Genomic DNA, 21,608 nt, shown 5'->3' with positions numbered 1-21,608 from the left:
GGGCTGGGCATGACCCAGCTTTCTTGGTCCATGTTGGAACCAATGGCAGAATACATGGAAGGTGGAGGCTCCTTAAGAATCAATATAAAGAACTAGGCTGAAAGTTGAAGGGAAGGACCTCCAAGGTGATATTCTCTGAAATATTACCTGTGCCATGCGCAACTCAGGAAAGACAGGAGAAGATTAAAGAAATAAATGCATGGCTAAAGACCTGGTGTAAGAGGGAAGGATGTTGTGTCTCTAGAGCACTGGCCAGACTTTTCATTGGGTTGCAACCTATATGCTAGAGATAGTTTGCACCTAAATGGAAGGGGGTCTGCCGTGCTGAGGGAGAGGTTTATGGGAAGGCTGGAGGAGTATTTAAACTAGGATCAAGGGGGGGTGGGAGAATTCGTTTATAATGGGGTAGACAGATCAGACAGGGATCAGTCCTTATTGGTGGGTGGAATGGGGAAAGATGGGGGGAAGGCTATTGCAGATGATAAGAAGGTTCCCATGTTACAAACAACCAGTGGAATTGTTTTTTTTTGTATGAAAATAAAAATTTGTAAAATACGTGTTCACAAGGTGTCAATGAATTCAAGTTTTTGTTCACCAATGCAAGTCTGCGAAGCACAATAGGTGAGTTGGAAGCTATGGTACATGATTATGATTTAATTGGTATGGCTGAATCTTGGCTTCATTCTTCACATGACTGGGCTATTAATATTCCTGGCTATGTTCTCTTTCAGAGAGACAGGGTAAATAGGATAGGTGGCTGTGTCTGTCTCTTTATGAGAGGTGATCTAAGAACATGTGAAAGAGGACCTAGTTGATGGAGAGTGTGATAAGGCTGAAGCATTATGGGTGGAACTGATATGGGGGTGCATACTACAAAGGTAATCATTGGAGTTTGTTATAGGCCTCCCAGTGTTAATGAGGAGGTGGAGACTCAGCTCCTTGCACAGATCGAAAGGGCTGCAAGGGCTGGGATGATGATAATAATGGGGGATTTTAACTACCCAGAAATTGACTGGAGTAATGGCACTGCAGGAACAATTAAAGGGCAAAAATTTATAAACCTACTACAGGACAATTGTATGGTACAGTTCATAGACGCCTCAACTAGGAATGATGCTTTGCTGGACCTGGTGATCTCAAATCATGCTGAGCTTATTACGAATGTCCATATAAAAGAACATCTGGGTAGCAGTAACCATAACATGATTTGATTTAATTTATTGTTAGCTGTAAACAACAAGCACATATGGGGAAAATAAAAATGCTCAACTTTTAAGAGAGCTGATTTCCAAGGCTGAGAGCTGTTCTCCAAGACTTAGACTGGGAGGGAATATTGGCATCAATGAACACAACACAGAAATAGGAGTTCTTCAAAAAGAGTGTATGTGAGCACACTGCTAAATACAGGTGAAACTCGAAAAGTTAGAATATTGTGCAAAAGTTCATTTATTTCAGTAATTCAGTCATAATTGTGATGATTATGGCTTACAGCTCATGAAAACCCCAAATCCACAATCTCAGAAAATTAGAATATTGTCAAAAGGTGCAATATTCTCGGTTCAAAGTGTCCCATTCTAATCAGCTAATTAAGCCATAACACCTGCAAAGGGTTCCTGAGCATTTAAAGGGTCTCTCAGTCTGGTTCAGTAGGAATCACAATCATCGGAAAGACTGCTAACCTGACAGTTGTGCAGAAAACCATCATTGACACCCTCCATAAGGAAGGAAATCCTCAAAAGGTAATTGCAAAAGAAGTTGGATGTTCCCAAAGTGCTGTATCAAAGCATATTAATAGAAAGTTATGTGGAAGGGAAAAGTGTGGAAGAAAAAGGTGCACAAGCAGCAGGGATGACCGCAGCCTGGAGAGGTTTGTCAGGAAAAGGCCATTCAAAAGTGTTGGGGACTTTCACAAGGAGTGGACTAAGGCTGGAGTCAGTGCATCAAGAGCCACCACACACAGACGGATCCTGGACATGGGCTTCAAATGTTGTATTCCTCTTGTCAAGCCGCTCTGAACAACAAACAACGTCAGCAGCGACTTACCTGGGCTAAAGAAAAACAGACTTGGTCTGTTGCTCAGTGGTCCAAAGTCCTCTTTTCTGATGAGAGCAACTTTTGCATCTCATTTGGAAACCAAGGACCCAGAGTATGGAGGAAGAATGGAGAGGCACACACTGCGCAATGCTTGAAGTCCAGTGTGAAGTTTCCACAGTCTGTGTTGATTTGGGGAGCCATGTCATCTGCTGGTGTTGGTCCACTGTGCTTCATTAAGTCCAGGTTCAATGCAGCCATCTACCAGGAGATTTTGGAGCACTTCAGGCTTCCTTCCGCAGACGAGCTTTATGGGGATGCTGACTTCATTTTCCAGCAGGACTTGGCACCTGCCCACACTGCCAAAAGCACCAAAACCTGGTTCAATGACCGTGGGATTACTCTGCTTGATTGGCCAGCAAACTCGCCTGAAAATTGAAAACGAACGACAGATTGCAAAAGATAGCAGGACCAACCCCAAAAAATTCTTCAAATATATTAATAGTAAAAAAGTCCGGGCCAAACATGTAGGCCCTTTACAAAATAATCTAGAGTGGGTGACTGGGGACAAGGAGAAGGCAAATATTAAATATCTTCTTCAGCTCTGTGTATACAAAGGAGCATGGGTGAGCTCTTATCCATAATGGGCATGGTATTGACACAGCTCCAGATGACCCACATTGGCTCACAATTGATATGAATCAGAAATATTTAGACTGAATAAAGGTGAATAAAGCACCTGGACTGGATGGCATACACCCACGGGTCCTTAAAGAATTGAGGTTTGTCATTTCAAAGCCATTGTTTCTAATTTTTACGGACTCTTTAATGACTGGCATAGTACCACTGGATTGGCGTAAGGCCAATGTGTTGCCAATATTTAAAAAGGGGTCAAAATCTTTACCAAGTAATTATAGATCTGTTAGTTTAACTTCTATAGTTGGGAAGATACTGGAGAGTTTAATAAAAGACCACATAGATGAGTTCTTGCTGGAAAAAGATATTTTAAGCAACAGATAGCATGGATTCATGAAAGACAGAAGTTGTCAAACAAACCTGATTTCTTTTTATGAGGAAGTGAGCAAAACCTTGGACAGAGGGGTGGTGGTGGATGTGGTATACTTGGATTTTGCAAAAGCGTTTGACACAGTTTCCCATACACGGCTAATGTGTAAGGTAAAGTCTACGGGCCCGGAAAAATCTATATGTAAATGATAGAAAACTGGCTAAAAGATCGTATTCAAAGAGTAGTGGTTAATGATTCATACTCTGAATGGTCTGGGGTCGTCAGTGGTGTAGGTTCAGTGTTGGGACCCTTACTTTTTAATATATTTATAAACAATATAGGGTCTGGGATTAAAAATCCCATTTCAGTCTTTGCAGATAACACCAAGCTGTGCAGTAGAATAACGTCCTTACAGGATGTCTTCAATTTACAAGCTAACTTTAATGCAATGTTTAATTGGGCAACTATGTGGCAAATGAGGTTTAATGTAGATAAATGTAAGGTTATGCACTTGGGGGCTAAGAATATGCATGCATCAGACATACTGGGGGGGGTACAACTGGTGGAATCAATGGTGGAGAAGGATCTGGGAGTTCTGGTAGATCACAAGCTTAATAATGGCATGCAATGCCAAGCTGCGGTTTCTAAAGTGAGCAAAATCCTCTCTTGTATTAAAAGAGGTATAGACTCCAGAGAGAGATATCATTTTACCCCTGTACAAATCATTAGTAAGACCTCATCTGGGATATGCAGTTCAGTTTTGGGCACCAATTCACAAAAAGAACATTGGGGAACAGGAGAAAATACAGAGAAGGGCAACCAAACCGATGAGAGGCATGGAGGAGCTCAACTATGAGGAAAGATTAGAGGAACTGAATTTATTCTCTCTTGAGAAGAGGAAATTAAGGGGGGGGGGGGTATGAGCAACATGTATAAATACATCAGTGGTTCATATAATGAACTCGGTGTAGAGCTATTCACCCTGAGGTCATCACAGAGGACGAGGGGGCACTCTTTTACATCTTGAGGAGAAGAAATTTACTCTCCAAACACGTAAGGTTTCTTCACAGTGAAAGCTGTAAAAATGTGGAATGGACTCCCTCAAGAGTTGTTCTGGCCAGCTCGATAGATTGCTTTAAAAATGGCCTGGATTCTTTCTTGGATACACAGAATATAACTGGATACTAACATTTATAGGTAAAGTTGATCTAGGGAATATCCGATTGCCTCTTGGGGGATCAGGAAGGAATTTTTTCCCTTGCAGGAGCAAATTAGATCATGCTTTGCTGGGTTTTTGCCTTCCTCTGGATCAACTGTGAGTATAGGATTATAACTTTTTCTCTTTGGTTCAAATGGATGGGCTTTTGTCCTTTTTCAGCCAGACTAACTATGTATACTGTTCTTTCAGAGCGCATGCTCCTGCTGTAAAAAAAAGAATATCCCCTAAACAGTGCACATTTAGGAGATATTCATTTTTCATTTTAGGTGATTCCCTGCAAAAATATGTGCATTCATCAGGGCTCAAAATTTTAAGTCCTGAGCTACTAGCCAGGCCTTAAGAGTTATTTGCCTCCAGTTACCCCACCCAACCCCTAGTCTGCCCCGCCCCTGATTCCACCCCTAAACATGAAATGACATAGCCTTACTGATAATGGTACAGGGTACACTGTAGGGTACAGGTCACATAGCGGGATGCAGGGGGCATATCAGAGCCCACAGGGTACAAGGCACAACAGGGCGCACAGCAGGGCACGGGGCACACAGCAGGGTATAGTGCACAGTGATGTGGAGGGTGAGTGTAGTAGAATTCCCAGAAGATTCACGCTGCTGCCACCCTCATCATGCTCTTGATCCTGCTGGTTTCAGTGCCCGCTCATTTGGGCCAGCTGCACTCCGCTACCAGGTCCAGGGGATCTGGCCGGGGGGAGGAGGAGCCACCGCGGCCACCACTATGGGACAGGAAGGAACTGTATTTACTGACAGCAACTGGAATGTGAGTGACGTCAGCAGGAGGCAAAGCTGGAACCGTGTTTTTTCCTTGGCAGGGAAGCAGATAGGGGGAGGGGCTTTGGCACTTCTCTCCTGGTTGAGGCTCCACATTCTATCAGGAGAGATGGGCCGTCCTGGCAGTGCAATGCGCAATCACAACTTACCATACCTAACATCTTACCGTGACTAGTGCTCAACCCCCTGCCCCCCCTGGCAGATAGAGGTAGATTCCAGCACTATCCGAAGCACCCTCTCTGGAATGAAAGAAGCAGCCAGCCATCCCCAGGGTCAAGCCCAGTGACTCACCCCCACATTATTTCCACTCATCAAATGCGAGCAGGCGAGTGGAAACTTTGAGGTTTACATTTATTATTTTTTCTTAAAAGGTAAACTAAGCGTTTAAAGCATTTTCTAATACTTTTTGGAAATATGGCCCATTTAAACACTTCTGTCCCTAATTCAAAAAAGCTTTTCAATAGTTTTGTACACATTACCGACACGTGACATATTCAAATATTTATGATTTGCGCCATTTGTAGAATGTCTCCTTACTGTGTGCATGATCTCTGTCCTCTGATCCCCCAACCCTCCCTTCCCATCTTTCTGTGCACTTTAATCCCCTGCCTGCCCCTTGGCTCTGGCTATTTTTTGGCCTTCTCCCTCTTCTTCTCGCCATACCTGTTTACTGCCTGATTACCAGGTTCCTTGGTTGCTAAGACGCCGGTGACCTGGCAACCAGTGACGAATCCCTGGCCCTATTCAGCTGACAATAGGGGAATCTTGAAGAGTGAATTTAAACAAAGGGCAGGGATGCTGGATGTCTTTATTACCCAAATATGACAAAGGCAATATGGCAATGGCCATATTTGTTCAATGACATCAGCCAGCATCCCCACCCCTTGTTCACATTCACCTGTTGGCCAGGAAATTTCCTAGCTGGCAGCTAACTGAGCCCGAGATACATCATTGGTTGCAAGGGCGCTATCATCTACAGAGCTCACAGTGTCCGCTCTAGGGACACTCCCATCTCTGTTTTGCCACCTGCTATGGGACAGATTCCTAGAGGTTGCTGAACCTTGCTTTTCCCAGAACAGTTTGCAAGTGATCCACTTATCAGGTCACTTTCCTAATGCAGATTGCTAGTGGGATCTTCAAAGCAGCACTGTGGGTTTCTTTTTTAGGGGGCCTGTAAGCAGGTGCATCCAAAGAGTTATTTTTCAGTCAGTTGTGCTGACTCATTTTCTGGGTTCCTCAAGTCAACTATGCTATTTGTACAAATCAAATGTTGCAATGTATCTTTCTGCAACATTTATCCTTGGTTGACCTGCTAGGTTGGTGGATCTCGGGGGAAGGTGTTAACACCGCTGGTTAGGTTTTCCCACTTTTTCTTAGCTATTCATCATCCCCTGCAGGTCATACCATATAAATAGGGAGGAGAGTTGGGAAACAGAGGCAAAATGTAGGATGCAACTGTGTCAGTCTGTGCCCTATGGGGCTACCTATGGGGTTGGGAACCTCAAGAATTTCATGGACACATAGCTACCAGTTATGGGTTTATTGTTTTTTGTGGATTAGTGCTAATTATGGACTCTTGCCTTTAATGGACTACTTAGGAACTTTGCTGCTACACTCAGGTATGACTACCTAATGGGTGCTTAGGGAAGTTTGTATAGGTATGCATGTGAAACTCTTCTCTTTCCTTCTCTTATTCTCCTTTTCTTTCTACTCACTTGTTTTGACTGCCCTAATTATTTAAGCGCAGTTTTGGTCCCCTTGTTGGACCTTTATATATGGTTAAAGATTAAGACTAGATTTTATATGCGACACATCCTTCAAAACGTTATGAGGTTGATACACTTGAATCTTCCTATTTTTTGAGAACCTCCTGACAGGCATGCAGGACTGCTGCTTAGTACCATAACCTGCACTGGCTATGGTTAACTATATATCAGAATGGTTTTTGTTTGCCCAATCGGTAGGGTGGGTGGGTGTAGTCTTGCTTGACCTCCCTTCTGAGCATAAAATGTTGAGCTAAATCAAGGTCCCTTTGTGGTAATGTTCCTTCTGGAACATTCTCACTTATACAGTGAGGAACAGAAGTATTTGAACACCCTGTGATTTTGCAAGTTCTCCCACTTAGAAATGATGGAGGGCTCTGAAATTCACATTGTAGGTGCATTCCCACTCTGAGAGACAACATTTTAAAAAAAATTCAGGAAATCACATTGTATGATTTTTAAAGAATTTATTTGTCTTGCACTGCTGAACATAAGTATTTGAACACCTAAAAAACTGCAAGAATTCTGGCTCTCAAAGACCTGTTACTGTGCCTTTAAAAAGTCCACCTCTACTCCACTCATTAATCTAACTTAGTAGCACCTGTCTGAGCTCTTTAAAGACACCTGTCCACCCCACAGTCAGTCAGACGCCAACTACTACCATGGGCAAGACCAAAGAGCTGTCAAAAGACACCAGAGACAAAATTGTGGACCTCCACAAGGCTGAAAAGGGCTACGAGGCAATTGCCAAGCAGCTTGGTGAAAATAGATCAACTGTTGGAGCAATTGTTAGGAAATGGAAGAGGCTAAAGACGACAGTCAATCTCCCTCGGACTGGGGCTCCATGCAAGATCTCACCTCGTGGGTTATCACTGATGATAAGAAAGGTGAGGAATCAGCCCAGAACTACAAGGGAGGAGCTGGTCAATGACATGAAGAGAGCTGGGACCACAGTTTCAAAGGTCACTGTCGGTAGAACACTACGCCGTCATGGTTTCAAATCATGTATTGCATGGAAGGTTCCCCAGCTCAAGTCATCACATGTCCAGGCCTGTCTGAAGTTTGCCAATGACCATCTGGATGATCCAAAGGAGGCATGGGAGAAAGTCATGTGGTCAGATGAGACCAAAGTAGAACTTTTTGGTCTAAACTTCACTCGTCATGTTTGGAAGAAAAAGAAGGATGAGTTGCATCCCAAGAACACCATCCCTACTGTGAAGCATGGGGGTGGTAACATCATACTTTGGGGGTGCTTTTCTGCGAAGGGGACAGGACGACTGCACTGTATTAAGGAGAGGATGAATGGGGCCATTTATTGTGACATTTTGAGCAACAACATCCTTCCCTCAGTCAGAGCATTGAAGATGGGTCGTGGCTGGGTCTTCCAACCTGACAACGACCCGAAGCACACAGCCAGGATAACCAAGGAGTGGCTCCGTAAGAAGCATATCAAGGTTCTGGAGTGGCCTAGCCAGTCTCCAGACCTAAATCCAATAGAACATCTTTGGAGGGAGCTGAAACTCCATGTTGCTCAGCGACAGCCCCGAAACCTGACAGATCTAGAGGAGATCTGTGTGGAGGAGTGGGCCAAAATCCCTGTTGCAGTGTGTGCAAACCTGGTCAAGAACTACAGGAAACGTTTGACCTCTGTAATTGCAAACAAAGGCTTCTGTACCAAATATTAACACTGATTTTCTCAGGTGTTCAAATACTTATGTTCAGCAGTGCAAGACAAATAAATTCTTTAAAATTCATACAATGTGATTTCCTGAATTTTTTTTTAATTCTGTCTCTCAGAGTGGGAATGCACCTACAATGGGACTCTTTATAATTGATCACTTTGATGCAGTTCCTTCTACATTACATATGGACTCTTAATGGGTTCCCAGCTGAACCCCTCCTCTTTTAGAACCTTCTTTTGTGTTGTTTTTTTTGTTATTGTCGCCATTGTGCACATTTCAACTATGTAGACAGTTCAATTTGGTACATGATTTTGTTATTTTGTACTATTTAAAATCTTAAATAAAAAGATTGAAACAGGTATGTATGTGAAGTTGTCTTGGAAAAACTGTTCCTTTATGCACTATTTTACTAAAGACTTTTGTTGTGTCTTTAATGGCCTCATCTGACTTCTCTTAACCAGTTCAATATCGGGCACTTTCACCCTCTTCCTTCCCAGGCCAATTTTCAGCTTTCAGTGCTTTCGCACTTTGAACGACACTTAGTCATGTAACAATGTATCCATATGAAATTTTTAGAATTTTTTTGAGATAGAGCTTTTTTGGTGGTATTTAATCACCACTGGGTTTTTATTTTTTGCTAAACAAATGAAAAAAGACTGAACATTTAAAAAAAATGTTTTTCTTAGTTTCTTTTAAATATTTAGCAAATTAGTATGTTTTCTTCACTGATGGGCACTGATGAGGCTGCATTGATAGGCACTGATGAGGCTGCACTTGTGGGCTCTGATGAGGCTGGATTGATGGGCACTGATGAGGCTGCACTGATGGGCACTGATAAACTGCATTGATGAGGAGGCACTATTGAGCCGCCACTCATAAGCTGCACTGATTGGCATTGTTGGGGCTGCGCTGATAATTAGGGCACTGATGATCAGTTCCCTGATTATCAGTGTTAACAATTTGCTGACAGCCTTGTTGGTCATCAGCTGTAATTTCTTCACACAAACACAGTGTGTGAGGAAAGGACCGCCGATAAATGGCAAGTCTGTTTACATGTGATCAACTGTGATTGGACATAGCTGATTACATGATAAAGGGCCACTGTGATTGGCCCATTACCTCGATCTGTGATAGGCTGTGTCCAAAGAATACCAGTCACAAAACGTGCCTGATGCATGCCCCAGGGGGCACGGTTCTGGGAGGTCCTTCCAGAATTAGATGACCGCACTCTAGCCGTCCTTTGGCTATAGCGTGGTCAAGAAGTGGTTAAAGGCACACACACATGGCGTATCAAAAGAACAGGGCTTACATCAGGGAACTTGAGCGTAGAGAATATACAGTACATAGAGTCCAGCATGTAGGATGCTGTCTAGTGTGGGCTATATTGCTGTTGCAAGAACAACCGTATTTGTACCAGTTGCTAAAGGCAGCCAACCAACCAGGGAACTGGTAACAGGCAAGGGTGATGCAGCTCTGGTAGTGAAGGGGAGGTATACCTGGCCCCTTCACTAGCAATCAGCTTCCAACATATTGGGACCATTCTTCTAGCACAGAGTGTCTAGCTACTTATCCGAGAGTCATGGGAGAGAGTGAGATGTTTGAGGTACCTCGGAAGGGATACCAAGCATGTTGTTATAGTAAAGTGCGTTTCCTGTATCCAGTAGTAACAGTTGGACAAATCACTGGGAATGAGGTGACGGATTGCTGTGTTGTTGGGGACTGTTGCAGGCTCTGCAGTACCTGTTCCTAAATGCTGCACACTTGGGGAAGTGGTGATCTCTAACATGTATCTGAGTCTAACAGTATAACAAGCTTGACCACGGGTTACAGAGGGCTAATTGTGCAAGTGCTGCTCACCTCTATGTTTAGGAAATCTGTCTTAGGCTGCTTTCACACTGAAGAGTTTTTGAAGCATTTTTCACCCACGTGACCCCGCCCCCGTGTGACATCATCGACCGGGGCATGCTGGGTCAATGATGTCACATAGGGCAGGCTCACATATGTGATGGCCCCACCCATTACATATTTAAGAACTGTCAAGCCAGCAGAGCAGTCAGAGGGCTGGGAGCCACCGTCGGGAGTGCAGCCTTTTTTTTTTCCGGTCTGCAGCAGCGGCAGGCATCGTGATTGATGTTGGATCTACATCAGGGGATATTCTTTTATTTCCTTCTTTTAATAAAGGACTTGTCAAAGACTGTCTCCTGTCTTTTTTCACACTACATTTTTTTCTTTGACTGGGTAGCGGTACCATGTACCCAATTCTCATTCACATGGGGGGGGGGCAGGATCTGGGGGCCAGATTCTGATAAGCCCCCCACTTGCAGACCCCCATGGCCCAGGGTTGTGGGGAAGAGGCCCTTGTCCCCATCAACATGGGGACAAGGTGCTTTGGGGGGGGGGGGGAGCCTCCCCACCCCAAATAGTGCTTACAATCTTATACGTGCACGTATAAATGTTGGTGGTCAAACTGCTGTGCTCATGAGGATCAATATATATTACTCATGATATCTTCCAATGTGTACATATAAACTCCCATAGCGACTGCACAAAACGAGTGCTAGAAATATACAATAGATAGTGCACACAAATACAAAATGCACAATCCTTAATAGTGATCTGTCCCTTTAAATCCTTAAATCACATCATGTCGACCTGTGTGGTACACTTCCTGTATGTCATGATACAAATACACCAACAAAAAGTGTCAACTGAATACAGTCTTAATAGTGGTGGACCATCCATTTAAATCCGCTGTACTTAAAGTGAACCAGTGTAATCACACTGCTGCATAAATGTGTACGGTGCTCCCGTGTCACCCTTTAGCGCTCTTCCACCTTCAACACACTATTGCGCTCACCTCCAAATTTGACCCATAATGACAGGTCAAACTGCGCTCTTCCCTTTGATAAAATAAGGATGAAAGAGGATGTTGTGCCGCGTAAATAGATATCAAACATGACATGCTTTAAAATTGCCTACGCTCAATTAATGGCGATGAACTACGTAAATATTTCATATCCATACGCAATACTTTATATTTACATAGGAGGTCTAGTGCTAGAATTACTGCCCTCGATCTGATGTTTGCGGTGATACCTCACATACATAGCGCAATCTTGGTTTACATGCTGACACTGGACCAATGCTTGCGTTCACCTTTGCGCATGAGCCGGGAGGGAGGGATTTTTTTTTAAATTATTTCTTTTGCATTTTTATTTTTACACTGTCCCTTTTAATTTAAATTTTTTGTATCACTTTTATTGACACAGGGACTGTAAATATCCCCTTGTGATACCAATAGGCATCAACACGTACTCTTTGCTGAGAAATCTGGGGTCTATTAGACTCTAGATCTCTCCTCTGTCCTTAAAGCATCTGATCTTACCAAGATCGGTGTGACCAGATGCTTTCCCAATTTTAAATTGGTGCTGTTTATATCAGGCGAAACTGAAATGATGAAATGCTCGTACCTTTCGGTTTCTTAGGCTACAGAGATGATTGGAATGATTGGAGCCATTCCAGTATCCAAACAGCTCTATGGTCAGCTGAGGGAACCACTGGCTGCATTTTCGGATTCCCCGGGGGGGGGGGGGGGGGCGGGAGATCCTGAGAAAACAGTGGAAGGGGGTCATCTGTTCCTGCTGCTTGTAAAAGTGATCCAGCAGCTAATTAGTGGCTAGGATTGCTATTACATAAAAGCTGAACGCCAGCTGGAAAAAGTGATACCAGGATGATGCCTGTAGCTGCAGGTGTCAACCCGGTATAACCACTCAAAATCCAGTGTTGTACCAGTACATTGCCGGTCCATGTTGGGCATATATGTAACAGCAGAGAACACGGGCATATGATGAATCGAGTCTGTGGAGCAATATGACCGCAATTCATTTTTTTTTGTAATGTCCATGTTGAGGGTTATGCCAAAAAAGTTTTACATTCAGAAACCATGATAGGCTTCTATGTGAATTGTCTGATGGGCTGAATTTGGGTGGCGATGTATTGTTGTGTGTATAAATCACTTTGGTCCACAATCAATACATACAAATTTTCTGTGAAAAACAGCGGAGGGGCTAAACGCTAGTGCTGGCAGTGAACGGGGCTGATCCTGCTAACATTACGTTTTTGGGGACACTATACTAAGGAGGCACTAGCATAGTTCTGTTCATGATCAATATATTGATCCGTACAAACACTATATTAGTAATGGCGGTGATCAGCGACTTATAGCGTGAGTGTGATAGTGTACGGGGAATCTAACACTAGCTGACCCTGTCTGGGAGGGGAATTTACAGACCCTGACGCTATCTGATGTCGCTAGTGGCAGCAACACAGTGATCAGTGAAAAATTCTATATGACACTGGCTGGGTGATGGGGCGATCAAAGGGTTAATAGGGGAGATCAAAGCAGGGGCGACTGACAACTCATGGGGTTCCCGGGCAGTAGGGGATCATGGGGCCCCTGTGTCCTTGCCCAAACTCAAAAAAGCCTATGAAAAAGGTACCAGGGGCATCTCATGAGGCCCCCTACTGACCACGGGCCCTCGGGCAGTGCCCGAGTTTCCAAATGGTCAGTCCGCCCCTGGATCAAAGGGTTAAATGTGCTAATTCAATGTGTATGTGTAAAATGTAGTGCTTTTGCTCAGCGTGGTGTTCCCTCTTTTCTCCTTCGACCAGCATAGGAGGCAGTGAGGCACGCATGCACATACAGAAATAGTGATGTAAGAGTACGTCGCTGTGCCCAGAGCCATTGGCGGGCGGAAGGTTGGCAAATAGTTAAAATATTGATTTTTTTTTAAAATGCTTTCATCGGAGTAGTGTGAATGGGCTGCAGTCCTCTGGGACCTGTAAAGTGTCCCAGAGGGCTGCAGAGGGGGCGAAATTTCTGGCTCAGTTCACTGCATGAACTAATCCGGAAGTGGGTACCTGTCAAAACCCCCTTTCCCCCAAAAGGTGCCAAATGTGGCAGCAGAGGTAGGAAAGAGGCAGATAAGTGGACCTTCTACTTTTGGGTGGAACTCCACTTTAATGTAACAAACAACCAATGGCTGCAGACTGGAGCCCCACTGGACAGGAAACGTGACCTCCACTACCTCGAGTTGTCTATTGGTTGTTTGTTACATTAAAGTTAATTTAAAAAAAAAAAAGTTGGAGTGGAGGTCACACGTTTCCTGTCGAAAGTGGAGCTCCAGTCTGCAGCCAGACTCCTCTTATTGAGCATGCGCGGCGTCTTTTACGCCGGTGCCACGTCCAGGTTACGTGTAGGCTCCGTCAGCCCAGGGGTGTTTCCGGCTCCTGATTGGTTGGGACGGGGAGGGTGACGCTGCGGTACAGAGAGCGGACGGAGGTGCACGGGCTGTGGAGGTGTCACCCTGTCATTGTCTTCTTCGGAGCCGCCGGACAGGCTGTGTGAGCCGCCGCTGGAGGTGGGTGTTTTGTCAGGAGAAAGAGAGCGGCTGGCGCAGGTAATGGGGGAGGACGGGACGTGGCGGACGGGAGGGCTGACCGGAGCCGGCCTGGGGTGTGGCGCGTGTCGCAGGATGGCTCATAGACGGCCTTCTGTGATCGCTGCACGGCCAGTATTTCCGCACATGTACACCTCCTATGAATAGACCGCCTGTATTCTTCTGGCATGGAGCTCCTACACAGGGCACTGACATCTGATGTCTGGACAACTTTCTGTAGCTTCACACCCTCCAATCTCTGTACTGTAGCTTTACATCTACCAAATCTGTCATAGGGGAACCTACCACAACAGTCAGGAAGGACTTTGTACTAGCTGGGAAACCGTATGGCGGCCATACACAGAGAGATTGGAATATCAATTGATTTAGCACTCAGAAGAAAACTACGATCGAAAAGATCATTCAATGTGACATACACTTGATGAACATGTACAGTGTAATGTATAGACATGGCCTAAGGATCACGTGACCCGGATCCGAGTTGACGTCATTGTAAACAGTAGTAGTCCTAAAACATTTTTGGTACAAAAATGAATGGCTGTCATGACTTTTTATTTATTTTTTAAAAAGCCTTTTTTCCTTTCTTGGCTGCAGGTCACGTGATCTCTACAGCTTCAGCAGGGATGTACTGACCTGCAGGTGGGCATAGCCATTGTGGGGGGGCTTGTACATCATTGGCGCCAAGCATCAGTGTTTCCATGGCAACAGAATGCAAACATCGTTTACCCCTTTTCCTGGCCATTCAAGGCAAGGGGCGTGGTTGTTTACTGACTACAGTAAATAAAGGGGTGCTGTGCACAGCACACCTGCATCTTCAGCAGGATGACATAAGATGTAATCTGACCACAGTAGCATGGAGCACCTTCATTTTTACCGTGGTCAGTTTTACTTGTAGCAGGATCAATAATGTGAAGGAGAATATCTGCAGGCAGAAAAATAAAACTAACACAACAAATCGTATTCACCTAAATTAAAGAGCCAGCAGACGCGTTTGGACAGCAGCATTGTCAGTCCGGGTGGGGGGGGGTCAGGGAAGAGGTAATGTGTCAATACCAGATTTAAATGGATCTGTTAAATTGAAGCTGAACTCCAGCTAATATTTTATAAGCAGTTTCAGCAAACTGTTTTTCTTTTTAGAATAAAGGTTTTACAGAAATGAGTAAAAGCCGATCTTTGTAAGCACCTCTGTCCTTTTTAAACAGTTTGCCTCAACTCCCTAACTGCTACTTTGGCTGGACAGGTTGGGCTGTTAATGGAAGCTGAATAATTACAGACTAATTATTGGCCATATCACCAGATAAAAATAAAGGAAAAAAGCCTTAAAAAAAAGCTGATGCATCCACCACGTCTAAGAATTAGGGCTCATTCACACTTGATTTTATTTCGAACGCTTGCCAAACGCCCCTATAGTGTTTGACAGGCGTTTGGGAAGTGTTTTTAATGCTCCCCAAATGCCCTATGCGCTGTTTTGAGCCGGTTTGAGAGAAATGCCTATAATGAAGTAAATGGTATTAACGCTGCGCAACCGCCTCGCAAACGCCTGCCAGTGGCACCATAGACTTAAATGGGAGGCTTCAACTCCCCCTGACTCCACATTAGGCGTCAGTTTTGCCGCAATGCTAATGTTTCAGTGTGAACAGCACTGTGTGCTGCCATGTGCAGAATTTTTATAGGCGTTTGAGAAGCGTTTAAAAACGCTTCCCAAACGCTTGTCTGATGCCTGCTGACAAAGCTAGTGTGAACATAGCCTTAGTGAGCTGCAATTGATTACATTTTTCATTTTGGGTAGAATGCTGTTTTCTGCCCATCACACATTAGTCTGATTGTACAATCTACATTATCTACTTTCCCACAATTGGAATTTCTCTCCATGATGATCCAAATTATGTTGGTTTTACTCGGAATCGATTGGTTACACTGTATCTTTGATTCACAGATTCAATCATACTGGCCAAGTCTGTGAAAATTTGTTTCACCTATCTCCATAATGACGGTTGTGCAATCAGATTGTAACGTGTGTGGTGAGCTTAGAGTAGATCGCTAGTTTTTAGTGACGTTTAAATAGTTAATTTATCCCAAGCTGGACAAACTATTACCCTCACTAACTGGGAGTGCTGTATAAACTGTAGCTTTAGCTATATGCAGTATACCGATTTGTGTTCCAGTAGTTCCTGGTCCCACTCCCAGAACAAAATCAAGTCGGGCTGGGCGTTGCTGGTAGCTTTTTTTTTTTTATTCAATGAGTGAGTCCTCTGATTAGCTGAGGCTGAAAGGCAGGTGGCTAATGTCAAGCTCTGCATCAGCCAATCATAGAGTAGAAAGCTCAGCTCAATTTTGTTCCTGGTGTAGGACGGGAAATTCCTATCCCATGGTCAAAACACTGCACTATATAGGCTTTTATACAGAGCTCCCAGCCACTGCATCTGTTAGTGAAGGTAATAGTTCATTTGAATCAGTTTGCTTCAAACAAACTATTTAAACTTCACTAAAAGCTGGAGACACTGTTCCACTGACACCAACGTTGGTGTACTATTCCTTCTACAGATACGAACGATGGAGCACTATTCCTTCTCCTACTGACCAGAGGTGCTGAGTATTTTATGTTCCCAGACCAATAAGTTTGAGGATTTGTTTACTCTGTGGGGCATTTTTCAATCCCACTGGTCAGAAAGTTACCCCCCAAAAGTAAATGAGCCCTAATGTAAAAAAATTTTTTTTTTTTGGCGGGGAGGGGTTCATTTGCTTGGTGTTCTGCTTTAACCCCCTTTGTGTGGACTTCACACAAACATGCGGCCTCACAGAACTGGGCTTTTTTCCATGGGGCCACATATTTGCATACTGGGAGCACGCTGGGAGTGACAGGGGGACCCGGGACTCCCGATTCCGGGTCACATGATCGCTGTGATAGCCTCTGATTTGGCTATCACAGTGATCAGTCACTGTATAGCCCGCCCCCCTTGTTTATTTTTTTTTTCTCTCTCTCTATGAATGGAGGAGAGAGATGCATTGTATCTCTCCAACTCCCGGTGTAGAGAAAAAAAGTTAAGGGGGAAAAAAATATTTAAAAAAGAAAAAATACCTAGATCAAGGTTTGATCTAGTTCAGTGCCAGGGTAAGTATTTGGGTCAGGGTTAAAGGTCAGGATTTTTTTTTTCTTAATTGATATCAGTGTCAGGTGTGTTTTGGAGGAAAAAACCCCACAAAAAACTAAATGCGTACTATTGATTTTGGGTTGTACTACGGGTACAAACAAGAAATGACATACACATATACGGTATCGCTGCAATCGTCAAGAGCCGGAAAATTTATTTTGGGTTCTTTAGTGGTAGGTTATGGTAGTAACAAACACCCAGCTAAATTTTAAACATTTTATTTTTTTTTTTTTTACTATTTTGGGCCAGTTTTCCTTTTGATGATAAAAAAGAAACAGGAGATCTCTATTACCATTTACCACCAAATGAAAGCCCAATTTGTCTTGAAAAAAAACGCGGTTTAATTCACCTGGATGTACAAAGTAGTTGTGATGATATGTACAGTTTTACTAACACATGTCAAAGTTGCAGAATTGTGCTTAGGCATTAATATTTGTTTTACCCTTAGGCGTGAAGGGGTTACATTTGATGTGTAAAGTTTAAATTGTTTGTTTAGAACAAGCTGGTCCAAAACAACTATTACCTTCACTAATGCAGCAGCTGGGAGTGTTGTATAAACTGTGTGTAGCTTCATCTGGCAACAGGATGGGAACTTCCCGTCCCACACCTAGAATAAAATTAAGTTGGGCTGAGCTACAGTCAGCCTTCTTATTAGTGGTGCACCGAAATTAAAATTCTGGTGCTGAAACCTAAAACGAATTCAAAATGCGCTTGGCTGAACACCGAAACCGAAATGCACAGTTTTTAAACATGAATATATATATATTTTTGAAAAAAAATACACTTTGATTAAGAAAAAAAATATATACCCCAATGTATTTAATGGGTTTTTTTTGGGGGGGGGGGGGTTTGCACTGTTTAGTTTAAAAGAATTGTAATCCCTTTTTATTCTTATCACAAGAAATGCATGCATCCCTTGTGATAGAAATAATTAGTGACAGGTCCTCTTTATGGAGAGATATGGGGTCAATAAGACCTCACATCTCTCCTCTGCAATGCAAAGCATTAGATTAAAAAAAAGTATTGATTTAGTGCTTTAAAAAAAAAAAAAATGGCTGGAACTGGGAGTGACTTCAATCCGGTCCTCCAAGGGCATAGAAATGTGTGGCGACCATCTTTCATTTACTCATCCCTATGCCCAGCCCCGGGATCGATGGTTTCTCAGTTAAGACTGAGCTACCAAGCGGCGGGTGGGCAGCGGTGAAGGGCAGGCAGCTTTGAGGGGCGGGGTTTTATCGGCACTTGTATCGGTGCTTTTTTTCCATTTTGGCTGACAGCTGAAAGGGGTGCTTTTGGTCAAAACGTTTCGGCCACTGGAATTTCGGTGTATCCCTACTTTTCACAGGGAGCTTTGTTTTCTGTAAACGAGTACAATGCTTCCTCAGATTGGCTGAGGCAGAGAGGCAGGCAGATGACATCACAATCTCCACCTCAGCACGTCAGAGGATGCTTTGTATTCATTCATAGAACACGAAGCTCCCTGTGAAAGGCTGAGTGCAGCTCGGCTCAACTCGTTTTGGTTGTGGGATGGGAACTTCCCAACCCACTATTGTAACCTGGGGCGGACTGACAACTCATGGGGCCCCCGGGCAATAGGGGATCATGGGGCCCCTGTGTCCTTGCCCAAACTCAAAAAAGCCTATGAAAAAGGTACCAGGGGCATCTCATGGGGCCCCCTACTGACCCCGGGCCCTCGGGCAGTGCTGAGTTTCCAAATGGTCAGTCCGCCCCTGATTGGAATACAGGGCTGTACACTAATTAGCTGAAGCTCCATACAGTTTATCCAGTGCTTACAGCTGCTGCATCTGTTAGCGAAGGTAATAGTTTGTCCAACTTGATCAAAACAAACTATTTAAACTTTACTAAAAGCTGGACATCCGCTTTAAAAAGTCAGTGACGTCAGAAAAGCTGATCAGCATATTTGTTCCAGGTCCCAGACTGAAATCATTCAATCCATTGGGTCATCATGACAAGCCAACGCCTAGCATTTCAAATTGTTAGATGCTGTACAAACTGTTGGCGCTATATAAATCCTGTATAATAATAATTTTCACAAGGGGAGATGCATTTTTGCTTACACACTCCATTTCGGTGTATTTTTTTATGAGTTTTGCTACGTTCCAATACAGTTATGTGCAGAAAAAAATGCATTGTTCTAATTTTTGTTTTGTTTTTTTGTCCTTCACCAGATACTAACTGGAACTGACTTCACTGGTGTCAACTAGGACCAATGGAATACATGGAAAACAATCTGAATCCATTTTTGATGCAGAAAAAAACGTACTAGACTGTATCTGGTGTGAACCAACCCTAAGGGTTAGTTCACACTACATGCGTTTCAGTGTGCATTTTTTCTGCATCCAAAATGCATAGAAAGTAGGTTATATGGTTGCCAATGTCATAGTTCACATCTGTGCTTTCAGTTCCAGTGTGTTCCGGTTGCGGAAAAATAAGTAGAACAGGCTGCATTTTTCCTGCACAGAACTGTACTGGAATGCGGTAAAACACACTGGAACATGTCCCTTTCTAAATTGAAGAAAAACATAGGGGAAAAAAGTAGGGATGCACTGAAATTTCGGCCACCAAAACATATCGGCCGAAAATAGCTGTATCAGCATTTTGCCGATACAGGGGACTGTATGTACTGCAGATGTGAGGGGGGCGGGAGCAGTGGAGAAAGGCAGGAGAGGAGCAGTGTATACAGTGACTGGCTGTCACTATATGTCAGTTTTTAAATTTCCAGATTTTTTTTTTCTTCACTATAGCTCAGAGAATCAGCTGTCACTTTCCCTGAGCTAAAAGAAACAGTTTCTTTTTATTTTCTTTCCCGAGCTAAAAGAAACAAAGTTTAATTCATTCTATGAGCTATGGTGAAGAAAAAATAAGTCAGCAATTGCATTTAAAAACCGACACTGACATATAGTGATAGCCATTGAGGGAGCCTCTCTGTATACACTGCTGCCTCACTGTATACACTGCTCCTCTCCAACCCCCTTCTTGCACACACTGCCCCCCCCCCCCCCCTCCCCCCTACAAAGATGGCCTGTCACTCATGCTATCACAGAGGGGACTATTGTCCCCTATGTGATCGCAATAAAATCAGAAGTTAAAAAAAATATATACATGAAAGTAGAAAAAAAATACAAAAAAACTTGGAGCCTCCCCACCCACATATATGCACACATTTTGCTTTCGGTTCGGTTTTCGGCCACATCCATTCTGAATTTTCAGTATCGATTTCGGCACCAAAAAATGCACTGGAACGGGTCAAAAAACGTGCCAAAAACATGCATGCAGAAAGGCATCTGGACTGCATTTCTATGGTGTGAACAGGCCCTAAATCATTTCTCTGTTTTTAAATGTATTTATTATTGTTTTTAATAGTACAACTGTAGCTGAAAGTTGAACTATTAAATACATGGCACTGCTGATGAACACAGTAGTCTGAAGTTGGCTGTTGGTTTATATTTTTCTCATTGGAGATGTCTGTCAGCATTTCATAGCTACTTTGGGTCCTAATCATCAAAGGGAGCCAGGCAAGAACCAGCAACCATGTATTGTCAGCTGCTGGTTCTCAAAAGTGGAACACATATATTGACATCCTTGGCATGGGACATCTTTTTAGGAAAACATTTATAAGAGACTGGACAGGAAGGGTTTAACCTGAATAGGGATATAGCAAACCTTTTTCTTGCATTGCCTTTTCGCTGATTACGTTTACTTGTATGGAATTGCTCTTTATCAATTCAGATCAACATGATGTAGGTGATAGCATGCGGGCAATGCTTGTGCTGCATGAAATTGTACTACAACTTAAGTATTTGTGGGTATACTGGGAGAGTTGCTGGTATCTTGTAAGACTGGTACAGCTGGCTCAGTCCTTAGTTCAGCTGATAAAGTCAGAAAAGCTTGATTTGGATCTGTAATACTTGTTTCTTGGGGCTATAGTACAACAATAAAAAGAAACCAGATAGACTTTGGCAACTTAGTGATGTGGCCATTTTTTCTGTTTTAATTACTCATCCTTTGGACTCTTACGCAATTGTTTCTCAATGCGTAGGGGTTGAGAGGAAAGAAATATAACTTTTTGTTGGGCTTCTCTGTACTAATTGGAAAAGTAGTGTGGTTGGGTGGGAAATCTTGGATTCTTGAATTACTTAGATGTCTCTGAAGTGTATCTAAACCAAAGAACAAAAATGTTATATATTGCTGCTTACCAGTCGTTAGATGTGGTAGGTGCACTAGATGTGTGTGTGGTTTTTTTTTTTTTTTTTTTTTTCCCTTTGTCCTGACCTAGTGATTATCCCAGTAACACATTTCCTGTCCTAGGATGAAAACACTCACTGTACTGCCTCCACCAGATACATTACAGAGTTAATAGCCCTACACTGTACATGATGCTGAGGGATTGCCCGCAGACTGTAGCTTTAAGGAAAGGTCTGGAACAGGGAGTCAGATAATCAATATAACTTCTTCTGCAACCCCGTAGACTTAAAGTATAACTAAAGGCA

The 21,608-nt window shown here is 43.4% G+C and overlaps 1 protein-coding gene across 5 annotated transcripts in view; it reads left to right on the top strand.

The window, feature by feature from the left end:
* The first annotated feature begins 13,747 nt into the window (after positions 1–13,747).
* TFG (trafficking from ER to golgi regulator) overlaps positions 13,748–21,608 on the top strand; it is a 58,724-nt gene continuing 50,863 nt past the window's right edge. For 2 of the 5 annotated variants that reach the window (XM_089652978.1, XM_089652977.1), the window contains exon 1: positions 13,748–13,906. The gene's annotated coding sequence lies outside the window, so the exon portion shown is untranslated. Of the gene's footprint in view, positions 13,907–13,926; positions 13,946–21,608 lie in introns of those variants that run through there. The other 3 variants (XM_089652976.1, XM_089652974.1, XM_089652975.1) reach the window with 2 other exon arrangements.

The sequence above is a fragment of the Staurois parvus genome, unplaced genomic scaffold (genome assembly GCF_062004578.1).
Source record: "Staurois parvus isolate SC_StPar_1 unplaced genomic scaffold, SC_StPar_1.0 ptg000696l, whole genome shotgun sequence".
Classification (NCBI taxonomy): Eukaryota; Metazoa; Chordata; class Amphibia; order Anura; family Ranidae; genus Staurois; species Staurois parvus.
Note: the sequence above shows the minus strand (reverse complement) of the source record. Positions and strands in the feature narration are given on the sequence as shown.